The 12,681-nt window shown below is 39.9% G+C and overlaps 1 long non-coding RNA gene across 1 annotated transcript in view; it reads right to left on the reverse strand.

Annotated features, from left to right (window-relative positions):
• LOC113594665 (uncharacterized) overlaps positions 1–3,830 on the reverse strand; it is a 39,464-nt gene extending 35,634 nt beyond the window's left edge. Inside the window, exon 1 of the long non-coding RNA XR_003415088.2 lies at positions 3,766–3,830. This is a non-coding gene — a long non-coding RNA (uncharacterized LOC113594665). The remainder of the gene's footprint in view (positions 1–3,765) is intronic.
• Positions 3,831–12,681: the final 8,851 nt, after the last annotated feature.

Here is a 12,681-nt window from a genome sequence, read left to right on the forward strand (position 1 = left end):
TCCTTGTACCTTCTGTTTCCTAAAAGTTCTACAGTTTTTGATAACCAAAGGAACAGAAAATATGCTGGCTATTAATTAGCATCTATAGTCTATAGAATTCTGCTCTTGAACCTTGAAGCCCCAGGTCTGTCATTGTTGCAATCTCTTTCCCAAGCCAAAATTCAGAGGGAAAAAGTGCTTTATACAAATCAGTTGATACCTTATTATCAACTTACTTCTCAGGGTATAACTATGTGTGATTAACGAAAAATAAACTTAGGATATTGGAGGTGGTAGGATGGAGAAATCAAAAAGGACATCCTCAAGTAAGAAGAGTCAGTTGCCAAACTCGAATATAGTACACTTTTGTTTTACTGTATGCTGCATTTTGTAAGGCTCAGAGCTCAGTTGTTTAAAGAAAGAAAAACAAGGCTGAATAACACAGGAAAATAAGGGATGAGAAAAAGCATTTGAACTCTCGAGAAATTAAAACATGAGAACGTTGGAAGCTGCATGGAAGAGTTCTAGGGTCTATCTGTAGGGAGAATCCCACCCTCTTCCCTGCCACATTTGTGGTAAAGGCAACAAAGCATTCATGACATCTTGAATGTGATGAAATTTCTTGAGAAAAATAGAAATGAAGTTAAAATCTGCATGCCTTTGGGTATGGAGCAGACAGAGTACACATAAGATGAGGGGACAATGAGCTTCATCAAATTTGTAGAAAATAAAGTAGTCATAAACTTATAAATCTCACCCCTTATCATAATTCCTCCTGGCAGTTCTGTTAAAAAAAATATATGATCTCACTTGACTATTTATAGCTTGTTGGTACCTTATTTGAAACTGTGGTATTTCAAGAGAAAGAGAAGTCACGCAGAGGTGTTTCATTGCAACCACAGGTTTGAGACCCTTCTCAACAAATCCCAGTACTTAAACGACTTAACATCAAGCGCCCCTATTAAAGAAAGAAAATTGGTCTGCATCTTCCCCAGGGGAGAGGATTTAGATGTCAGGTACCATATTGTTTGTTTCCCTTTGGAAATGACAAGGCAGTTAGAAGATTAATAATTGGTGTGAGTGGTGATCTTTTACCATGCCTGATGCAAAAAATAATAATAAATAAGTGTACCAATTGGAAAATGAAGCTGTAACAAGCTGATCTCTATGGAATAACTAAAATGCAGGGGGAAATATCAAAAGCAGCAAATTAAATTCAAGATAATCAGTCCTGTGGCTTATCCTCTGTGGATTCTCTAATCTAGCTCTGCCTAATTGCATTCTTTGTAGAACATATTTCTGTTTTCCCACTAGTGCTTTCTTTTTTTTTAAGGTTGGAGAGTACATAATTACTATCTCTTTATGTTATAAAATGTCATGATTTTGAAAAGGGAAATTTGATCAAGTATGTAATGTCAATCATCTCTCTTGATGAGAGTGTATGTCATTCACTTTGTTTAAAACAGTCCTGGGGAAAATACGCTTTATTCTGAGAGAAGTTGTTAAGTCATATTTTGACCTGATCTGCCTGAGAGTATAGTTAAAGGATGTTGATACATTTCGGAGTAGAACTATGCCCTGTCCAAATTTGGCTTTCTAATATTTGAATTATATCCTTACAAACATCCAAACACGATTTATAGGAACCAGTCCTCTGCCTTCCACATAAGCTCACAAACTGTCACACATGTTCACACTTGAATACTTGTAGACAATTTGAAACTTGAGAAATGGGCATGGTCTCTACTTACTCCTTTGAACCCCACCTGATAGAATAATTAACACTCCTAGAAAGCTTCCTTTGACCTCAGAGTCTTACAGTTCTGTGTATTTCATGGCATGAGTAGCCTGGCAACTCTGATGACCTCATCCAAAATACAACTGAGAAATTAAAAGCCAGAAATTACCTAAACGAATATGGTCTCCTGGATTGAGAGTAAAAAAATCGAACATTATTCAGCTTTCCCATATATCAGAATTCATGGTAACTTTTGTATGACAACTCCAAGCTGACAGTGTAGCCATAGCAGAGCATAAGGAAATAAAAATAATATGGAGTCAGGTAATGTTAAGCCCTAATTTGAGGATCCATTCTTACAAACCTAAGGAATCTATAAACTCCTTTTTCCCCTTCTCACTTAGTATATAGGAGGGCATCCATGTGTCCAGTGAAATTGACCTTCTTCTTAGTCCCTAAGAATCTTGCTTACATGGACATTGTCACATGCCCCTCCATACTGTGATATGAATTTAGGCTTCCCTTTGTCCTAACCCCAATCCCCCTTGGTAACCTGCATCCATCTGTATAGTTCTGGAGATGATTCTTCTTAGCTATATGTGGACACTGCATTCTAGCCAACTGGACAAACAAAGGTAAGATAAGTTGTTAATGGAAAGGCCTTATGTTTTTCTTCCCTAATAGTGTTTGCATTTTAGATGGAAATTCCTTAGCAGAAATGGATGACTTCCTAATGCAAATCAGTCTATCTCAAGTAGGTTAAATCACTACTCAGCAACTTTTCACTGCTGCCTCCACCATCTTTGTGGGTAGAGTGATCTTTACTTCCTTTGACTTTGAGCTTGTCCCTTTGACTTGTTCTAGCCAATGGAATATTAGCAGACAGGATGGGGCAGAAGCTTGAAATGTCCTTGGATGAGTGAGTTTGCCCTCTGGAGCTCTGGTCCAAGGAGGGCAAGAGACACATAAGAGCGAACCTGGACTCAGCCTGCAGCTTGAGGCTATGTCCAGCTTGGATCTGTCCAATCCCAGCTGACCTGCAGATACATGAATGATAAATACTTTTTATTGTATGCCACTGAATTTTGGGGTTGTTTTGCAACATTTTTTTGTGGCACTAGCTTACTACGATGAGTTGGAGTTCCTAGTACAAGAAACTGACTCTGGATAAGCCTCTTTTTTTTTTTTTTAAGAGAGAAGGATAAGATGTGGACCCTCAAAAGAAGGGTAAAAATAAAGAATCAGGCTTCTGAGAGAATAAAGTAGCCTCAGCTATCTAGATAGTCTAAACTAAACTACTTGTGAGTCTCTAAAATGGGGATGAATACAGGGCAATTGATTCCATTATCTGGATTGTTTTCAAGATTCAGAGAGACAGAGTTTGACCAAGTCCAATCACAAAGACTCCTTCAATTCCTGTATCACTGGAAGGTGGGACACTGTATTGATAACCTGCAGGGCAGCTCTAGATTTCCAAATAGAAGTCAAGCTGCTACTTTGAGAAGAGGCCATGGAATTGAGCACACAGAGATAACAACTACAGTGACCCTACAATATTTTGATGAAGAAATGTCTTTGAACTATTTATATAATACAAGCAACTAATTGTTCCGGCTGTTGGTCAAAGTTCTTGCAACAGGAATTAATCAGGATAAGAGAAGAGGGAATTATGTGAGATGTCAAAAAAATATTAACAAATATTCTGCTATCTTTGTTGAAGTTTTAGGAACATTAAACTAGGTTTAATTAAGTCAAGTTATAGGTATGACTCTTTCATTAATTATCTCTAAGGTCTTGAATAACGCACTTACACCACCTGGGCATCAATGCCCATAGTTAGAGGTAATATTTGTGCTTCTTAGATCAAGTGAAGCAATTACCCCTACCACTACCTAAAATACCTGCACACTTAGTATAGTATGTGCTAAATACTGAGCAAAAGCTTTCAGTATTGTGTCACTTAACCCTCACAACTATTTGAGGTAGTGTATTAATAGCTCCATTTTATAAACGAGGAAGCTGAAATGAAGAAAAGCTAAGTAACTTACCAACAATCAGACTCCTACTGACTGCTGATCCTGGATTCAAACACCAGGTCCACCTTGACCCTGAGCCCAAGGTTCTAACCTCAATTATTGCATGCCAGTGAGGTAATAATTCTGAATGTGCTTGGAAAATTAGGAAGTACTATCCAAAAATAAGAGGTTATTATTTTCCAATAACTAGATTGGGCATTTACCTAATAGTAACTGACCCATCTTAATTCTTACCCTGCTGAATTGAAAATATACACAAAAATGCACCTATTTATTTGGCATGAACATCTTACTTCAAGTTGTAGTTACTCAGGAAGAAAGAGAACGGAGGAGGAGATTCCACATGAAATACAACGAGGCGCAGAGAGGCAGTTGGTGAAACTAACATGCGTTTCAAATAAGCAAGAACCAATCAAGGATTGTAGTAGCTAAAAGTGATCGGATCAAAATTGTATTAAAGAGTTCTATAATATAAAACATGTCTGTGTACAGTGATGTCTTGGGCTCAGCATTAATTAAAATGTTAAAATAGCAAGTCTTGTCTAGTTGGAAAATGAAATACAGAAGTTATGCCAGTGGTTATAAGCACTGATATGTCTCCACTCCACATCCATCCAAGATGTAGTATTTTTAAAGGTCTGAAAGACAAAAGTAATTGATCTGTTTATAAGACCACAAAAATGCCCTGTTCACCACATGATTACTTGTAATGTGTCACTATTTATAAGAGGATGGGCTGATTTCTGGTTTCAGCTACCCTTAGTTGAACTGAGCCAATGAAGTGAGCCAAACACAGTCCTGGGATAAGGCTTGTTGAATGGGAAGAGCCTGGACAAGGTTACCAGTGTCATGATAATATGTAAGGATTAGAACACGTGAAACACTAACATACATGTGTTCCACAGGAAAATGTGTTCTTCATTACAGTGTAAGTATCTCCACTTTTTAATAATTGACCATGCTTATTAGCATTTTCTCTGCATATTGCCATATCAGGCTCTGAGCAAGCTTGCAATTGTACTTATTTAACCATAGGATACTTTGGGTAGGTAGATAAAATCACACACAACCATGATCCCAAAACAGGTTTCATGGGGAAAGGTGTATGAGGAAACAATAATTACACAGAAATAAATGAAGAAAACAAATCCTTTCCAACTGAGAAAATAAAAGCAAAGACCAATTTAACAAAATGTTTCAAGTGTCCAAAAAGCTTATAGCATAAAATATGCTGATTTTTGTCTACTGAGAAGCGAACCAGTGCATTTAAGTTTGAACTGCAACAAAAGAGAAATTATTATGAAGAGAAAAGAAAGAGAAGAGTCGGACATTGAAATGTTTAACATTAAGTATGATGCTGTGGCTGGGAACTACACAAGAAAAACTCAGCTGATTCCAGCTAGTCCAATAATTGCTTAGTTATCGTATACTTAATGTTCTTTGTATTTCGATCCAGAAGCAATCTTCAAAATAAGCATTTTATGAAGCAAAGATAAAGTTAAAAAATACTCGCTGTGGTTCATAAATCTAGCCTGCATCATTATCAAGTGTTTTAAACTTGACTTTTGTGGAAATAAATGAAGGCCACCCCAACAAGGACAAGCAAATCCTCTTTATTTAATCAGAGTTTGTTGTAGAAAGAGAGTCAGCCCCCCATTCTCTTGTGTTTGACAGAGACTCAAAGACAGGCAGTTGTTGGGGGCGAAGCTTCGGGTCTGCCCTAGTTGGAAGCTGTTGGAATGGAGGAGCGGTAGGTGGGCTACAAGGGTGGCCTGGCTGCTGTGAATGGATGCCAGGACAGTTGTCAGGAGGCTCTTGCAGAAATTTAGAGACGCTGGTGACTTGAACAGGATGGTAGCAGCACAGGTGGTGAGTTCTAACTGCATCTGGATATGCTTTGAAGGTGGAGCCAACAGAATTTCCTGGTGCACTGGATTTAGGCTTTGATAGAAAACGTAGAGCCACGGATGGCTGTAACATTTTTGTTCTGAGAAACAAGAAGGTTGGAGCTGAAACCAATGGAAATGGGAAAGACCCTGGGTAGAGAAGAATTGCTGAGGGTGGAGGTAAAGTGTTCATATTTGCACATGTTCAGTTTATGACATCCAACATCCGAGTGTTGAGGTGTGGCAAGTGCCCGCGTTTGTTAGACCCATTAGCTGGAACTGCCAGATCAAAATGCTACAGACTGGGTAGCTTAAACGACAGAAATTTATTTTTCACAGTTCGAGAGGCTGGAAGTTCAAAATCAAAGTGTCCACTTCTGTGTTTTCACCTAAAGCCTCTCCTTTGCATGCAGAAACCACCTTTATGCTCTGTCCTCACGTGGGCTTTCCACTGTGCACCTGTGTCCCTAGTGTCTCTTCCTAGCCTAACAACACCTGTTAGATTGGATTAGACTCCACTCTAATGACCTCATTTTAACTGAACTACTTCTCTAAGGATCCTATCTCCAAATACAATTGCATTGTGAGGTAATAGGGGATTAGGACTTAAAGATAAGAGTTTTGGCAGGGACATAATTCTGTTCATAGCAAGAGCTGAATCCGGGTTTTCTCATCCCAAGTTCATTACTCTTTCCACTGATCCACAGGAAACAGCGAGGCTTACTGGCTCCCAATGTGACCTGCTCATTGAGGTCTTCCCCAACCCCCTTGCTTAAAACGGCAACCCCTCTCCCCTACCACTTCCTTCAGGCACTTGTCATTTCTTTTCCTTGCATAATTGTTTCTCATAGCTGTCACTTTATAAAAACATAGATATTTTCGTTTCGTTTTGCATATTGTCTCACTGCCTCCATCAATACATAATCCATGAGAGCAGGATTTTTTGTTTCATTTACTGTAATATCTCTGGCACATGAGGTATTACAGTACCAGTTACTCAATAAATATTTTTGATTGTATATATGGATATATACATGCATAAGTGAATCATCTGAATAAGATACCAAGCCCGCTTAAATGCTGGGACTAGACTGAGCAAACCGGCATGAAGGTACACACGTTCTGTAAACAGGGCCTCCATCTGCCCCACTACATAAATAATCACCAAAAGAGAATGGGCCATGGCAACATCCCAGCAACATGGCACTTTTGTTCCATTGCCATTTTTTTCCACACAGGACTAAGGCTTTCCAAACTGGAGCCTTCCAGCACAGAATTTATACTTGTTGTATCTCTACAGGGTGGCAATCAAACATGTGATGTCACCAAAGCAGACATCGTCAAGAAACAGTTGGTGAGATAGCAGGAGCTGATCAAATTCTGGAATCCTGCTTCAGGGGCTGACTGCAAAACATGTCTTGAGAATGAGACAACCTTTTGTCGTGTGTGGGAGTGTGCACATTTATAGATCTAGTTCTCTAGTCAGATTGTCTTGTGCTGAGGAGAAGCATTAAAAAAAAAATGGAAATGGCTTCTTCTATCTTCTGGCAATCCATCTTGTAGTGTGGGTTGGGAAAAAAATAGGAAGAGAGAAGAGCAATAAACTAAATGTAGCAAAAGGAAGAAAGAGCGAGGGGCATGTTAAAGCACTTCCTTTTTAGCTGGGTACAGGGAAGCAGAATTACCATATCAGAAAATTACTATTTCCTCTTTCCCTTCTGTGTTAGGTTCCTAGGAACCTATGTGCTATACCAATGGACTACAAACTGGATGGCTTAAAACAACAGAAATCTACTGTTTCGTGGTTCTGGAGGCTGAAAGTCTAACATCCACGTATCAAGGTGTTGGCAGGACCATGCTCCCTCTGACACCTGCAGAGGAATCCTTTCTTGCTCTGCTCAGCTTCTGGGAGTTTGCTGACAGTGTTTTGCATCCCTTGACATACCTCTGCATCCGTTTAATTTCTGCCATTGTCATCACAAGGCATTCTCCTATGTGTTCTTGTGTTCACATGGCTATCTTCCTACAAAGCCAACAGTGTTATTGGGAGCACCCCACTCCAGCATGACTTCATCTTGATTAATCACATCTGCCATGACCCTAATTCCAATCAGGGTCGCATTCCAGGTACCAGGGGTCAGAGTTTTCATAGATCTCTTGGAGGGAGGGTCACAATCCACCCCAGAACATCTTCATAGCTTGTAGAAGGTGAAGAGGACCTTAGAAATCATTAACTCATGTAGTGATTTTTCAGCTTCTTTATATAGAGCTGGAATCAATCCTTGAAGAAAAAAAAAACACAAATCTGGAGCTCCTGGGTGGCTCAGTTGGTTAAGTGTCCAACTTTGGCCTAGGTAATGATATCACCGTTCCTGAGTTCGAGCCCTGTGTCTGGCTCTGTGCTGACTGCTCAGAGCCTGGAGCCTGCTTCAGATTCTGTGTCTCCCTATCTCTCTCTGCCTTCCCCCCTCTCATACTCTCTCTCTCTCTCAAAAATAAATAAACATTAAAAAAAATTTTTTAATGTTACGTAAATTCTCAATGTAAACAGACTAAAAGATGGAGCTTCTGAAAGTATATGAGTCTGTCAGTATTACTGTGCAGAATAGGAGTGCAGAGCAGGGAGAAAGGGAAAAGGTGAAATAGAAAAACATCAGGAATGACCCTATGATGAAAACATGCCATGAAATGAGAACCATGAACTCTGCTCTCAGTATTTTCATTCTGATACATAAAGAAAAAATCAAATCAGATTAAAACCTACCTTCTCCAGTTACAGGCTGCTGCAGGGGAATCTGTTGTTGCTGATTTATTTTATTTATTTATTTATTTATTTATTTATTTATTTATTTATGTTACATTTTATTTAAATCCAAGTTAACCTATACTGTAAAAATGTTTTGGGAGTAAAATTTAGTGATTCATCACCTAGAACACCCAGTGCTCATCCTACCAAGTGCCCTCCTTTGTACCCATCACCCATTTACCACCCACCTCCCCTCCAGCAACACTCAGTTTATTCTCTGTATTTAATAATCTTCTATGATTGCTGCAGGGGAATCTTGAAGGTGGTCCCACAAAGTGACCTTCCTTTACTATTCCAGGAAACCCCTGAGGCCCTTCCACAGGACATTTTCTATCAGCCCAGTTCTCTTGCTCAGCAGATGAGGAACCGAAACTCAGAAAGGTAATACAATTTACCCTACTTCCGTCAGGGGTTAATGGACAAGATGGCTAATTCCTCTCACACACATCACCCTTGAGCCCCGAGCCAGCAGGAAACAGGGATGTGTGCAGGTGTGAATACCCAGTGTGCAGAAACACAGCTTTCCTTATTTTGGTACAACTCAGCTTGGTACTTCTTTCAAGTGCTCACTCTTCCAGGAAGCAGAGAATGAATTCCAATCATTCAAGGGTCATTTCAATCAATATATCGCTCTGAGTTGAGCCTGTATGCCAGAGAGAGGAAGAGGACACAGTACTAAGGTATGGAGTTAAGATGGTATCTTCTGCCCACCCCGGTATGCCCTAAAGTGTCTGCATTTCTGTTAAGTCTTTTCTGCTCATCCTTTTCCATCCTCACCCTGAGGCCTTCTGTGTTGGCTTCCTCTCTGCTATTTGCATGACCGCCCAGAGATGAGAGAAACATTTGGCTTCTCCTGGAAGCCATATGAAACCTAGAGGAAATTTCTGATGACGCCTCAGGCTCACCTGCCTGGATATGCCCTGTAACCATCTCTACATTAAAGCTCCCAAACCGTGCTGAGGGTGAAGATGCTGTACATGATGGGTCATTTCCCCAGGGTGGACCAGGGAAAAAAGCACAGGTCTTATAAGTTCTCAGCCCTCTCCAGGTTAACCTGAGGTTTCCCCCGTACCCTACCCAGGAGTTAAATCCAGGGTTGCTTCTCGAGATCACAGAGATGAAAGCTGTCTGGCTTCCGGCCTGGAGGTGGAAGAGGTGCCTCTTAATTATTCTCCCACATCTATTGTTTATGTTGTCAGATCTGCAGGGCTTTCAAAGCTCAAAAATCCAATGCTTTCCTTGCCTGTTGTACTAACTGTGCTTCAAGGCCTTGAGCACATTGTAATCTTGCTTGCATGGAGGATGGCCAAAGATAAAATGGAATTATGGGAATGAAAAACACATTGGTTGATATATTAAAATATGACCCCACGACATGCATATCACATTGGTAACTAACATCTGTAAACCATAAAATAATTTCCAAATTACTTCTTGTTTGGAAAGCCATTTAAATTGAGTGGAATCCTTTAGAAAGCAGACCACCATGTTGCTCATCCAAATTAAGTGAGATCATGAATATAAGTTGGACTGCAAATTCCTGGAATAGAGTGATATTTAAGAAATGTTTGTACTATTAATAAAATTATTATAATTATCCCACATGCTCAGCATTGGTGACTGTTATTTGTAATTCTGAAGGACAGCCCTATATGAGCCCAGCTTTGAACTTCTTCTCCTTCCCCATATGAAAGGTGACATCCCCTTGATTCTAAAGTCTTTTGAAGTCTTTCTGTTTTATCTTTGTCAAGGGAAAAGCCTCCAAGATAACTGAAAGGTCCCATAGAGAATGCTCAAATTACCACTGGCCAAAAAAATAAATAAATAAATAAAAAATAAAAAATAAAAAAAAAAGGAGGGAGAGAAGTTCAAGTTGAATTGAAATGTGAATGTTAAAACACTTGAAAGAAAATTGTGTTAATGAGCTAAAAATGAACTCAAAATATGTTACTTGCAGAAAACCTTGGGACAGCACAAGCAGGCAGCATTCTCTCCTTCAAACACATGGTAAAGTGACAACATCTTTGATTTATTTTATCCTTTAATTTCCCTTCCATGTCTTGGCCCCAAGCCACAGATGCTTCACGCCTCTTGGTCAGATAATCAGAATTTTTCCTTCTTTGCCCATTATTTTTCCCATTGGCAGCATTCCCGTAATAATGGCCTGATGAAAATGTGCTTTCTCTGGTCTCCCTCACTGCCTCACAAAACTCTCTGAAGGGGTTTGGGCAGCTTTTATCAAAGGAGAGATCTAGAGTAAAGTTGAGATGGGTTTTGGAAATCAGAGTTAGGTGGTTTTCTCCCTAATTGTGTATGCATGCTCACAGTATCCGGGAGAAAGGCACTCTTCAAAGTTGGGTCTCTTCAAAGATTTCACAGTGCTGGAGGGCACTCCCCAAGACTCCCCATCCCTGCTGGGATCTCTCTTCCAACAGGTCATAGAACTGGGAAGCTTGTTTCCTTTCAAGATGCCACCCCAGAGAGAGGTTATTATCACATTAGACTTGTTCCTATTGCTAAGGAGGAGGGGTGCTTAGGAACCCCAACTTAAAAAAGACATTTCTCTTTTGCATGCTTTTTGGGAAGGGTGCCATTTTTTTTTTCTCCTGGTGGGCCCTCACTGTACCAATTTATGCCAGGAGTGCAGTCCAAATTTCTCAGTTGAGATCAACCTGTTCAAATGTCTGCTCTGACTTGGAATAATTAACAGGATCCATATTGCTAGAAACACTAAGAACGTAAGGATAATGTAGTTTCTTTAGTGGTGCGCTGGAATTGTGTCTTTATCCATCCCATTGATTTCATTTCCTGGTGACCCTAAAAGCCTTCCTTTGAATAATCCCCAAGTGCTCAGTCATTCAGCAGCAAGTAATATAAGACAGCATCTACATGGCTGGCACTGTTATAGGCCTTGCAGACAGCACTAATGCTTTGAAGACTGGGAAACATGCTGTACAGAAAGATCAAAGGTGCCATTCCTAAGCCCTGGTTTTCTTGAGTCGGCTTCTTGTGGATATAACTCACTGCTAAGTCCTATCTCCTATACTTAATGATGCCCTTGTATGATTTGTATATTTAAAAATTTTTCCAAGTTAGTATCTGCTTTCATCAATGCTGCACATGATAATAGTGTTTATCAAAACAGTTGCCCTTACCATGATGTACAAGTAAGCATTTTTTTAAATGTTTATTTATTTATTTTGAGAGAGAGTGCACAAACAGGAGACTGGCAGAAAGACAGACAGTCTCTGCGCTGTCAGTGCACAGCCTGACACAGGGCTCGATCTCACGACCATGAGATCCTGACCTGAGCTGAAATCAAGAGTCGGATGCTTGAGCCATCCAGGTGCCCCCTAAAAGTAAGCATTTTAACTACCAAAATAGAAAAGGAGACTGGTGTATACATTGGTGTGAAGCTATTCTTGCAGAGGGTTTGTCTCTTGGATTATCAGGAATGGAGACACGGGTGGAGAAGTGTAGTTTTCCCAACTTTATTTTTGTCAGCCAAGAAATAAATGTAAACATGTGGAGGAAGCATAAAAGATAAAGCAGAGATGCTCTGTTTGAAGCTTCTCTGAACTCCGGGCTTTACTGAGGACAGTGGGAAAACCATCCTTCTACTCAAAAGACACTGGACAGACACTGGGGGATCTGAATTCTAATCGGTTGTCATTTAATAATCTATGCTGCTAGTGCAGTTTTCTTACACCTTTTTGGACTTTGTGATAGATTTGTGTCTCAGTAGGAGGAAGGAAAATATGAGAATAGCTGCTGGCAACATTGTGTTGAAGTAAGAATGTAGGTCTGGTGCCCGTGTCTGGATTCAAATACCAATTACTAGTTAATTTACTAACTTCAGGAATATCTTCTATGCCTTAATTTTTTTCTTCTGTAAAATACTGGGGTAGAGGATAATAATAGTGTCCATTTAAAAAGAATTTGGGGGGGGTCAGTGGTGAGTTGTGAGATGATATACAGAAGGCTTTAGAGCAGCTTGTGATACATAGTAAATCCTTCATGAATATTATCTCTATGGCAGAGATCAACACTGTCAACACTATGGGAAAAGGGGGAGTTGAGTTTTGTGGTTCCACTTGGCGAGAAGAGGACATGTAACTACTTTCAGCCAATGAGTTGTAAGCAGAAGTGACAGAACTTTAAGGCAGAGCCTCTAGCTATTAGATTGAGACCCTCCAGAATTCTCTTCTTCCTTCTTCCAGACAACGGTTCATTCTG

This window comes from Acinonyx jubatus, chromosome A2, assembly GCF_027475565.1.
Source record: "Acinonyx jubatus isolate Ajub_Pintada_27869175 chromosome A2, VMU_Ajub_asm_v1.0, whole genome shotgun sequence".
Classification (NCBI taxonomy): domain Eukaryota; kingdom Metazoa; phylum Chordata; class Mammalia; order Carnivora; family Felidae; genus Acinonyx; species Acinonyx jubatus.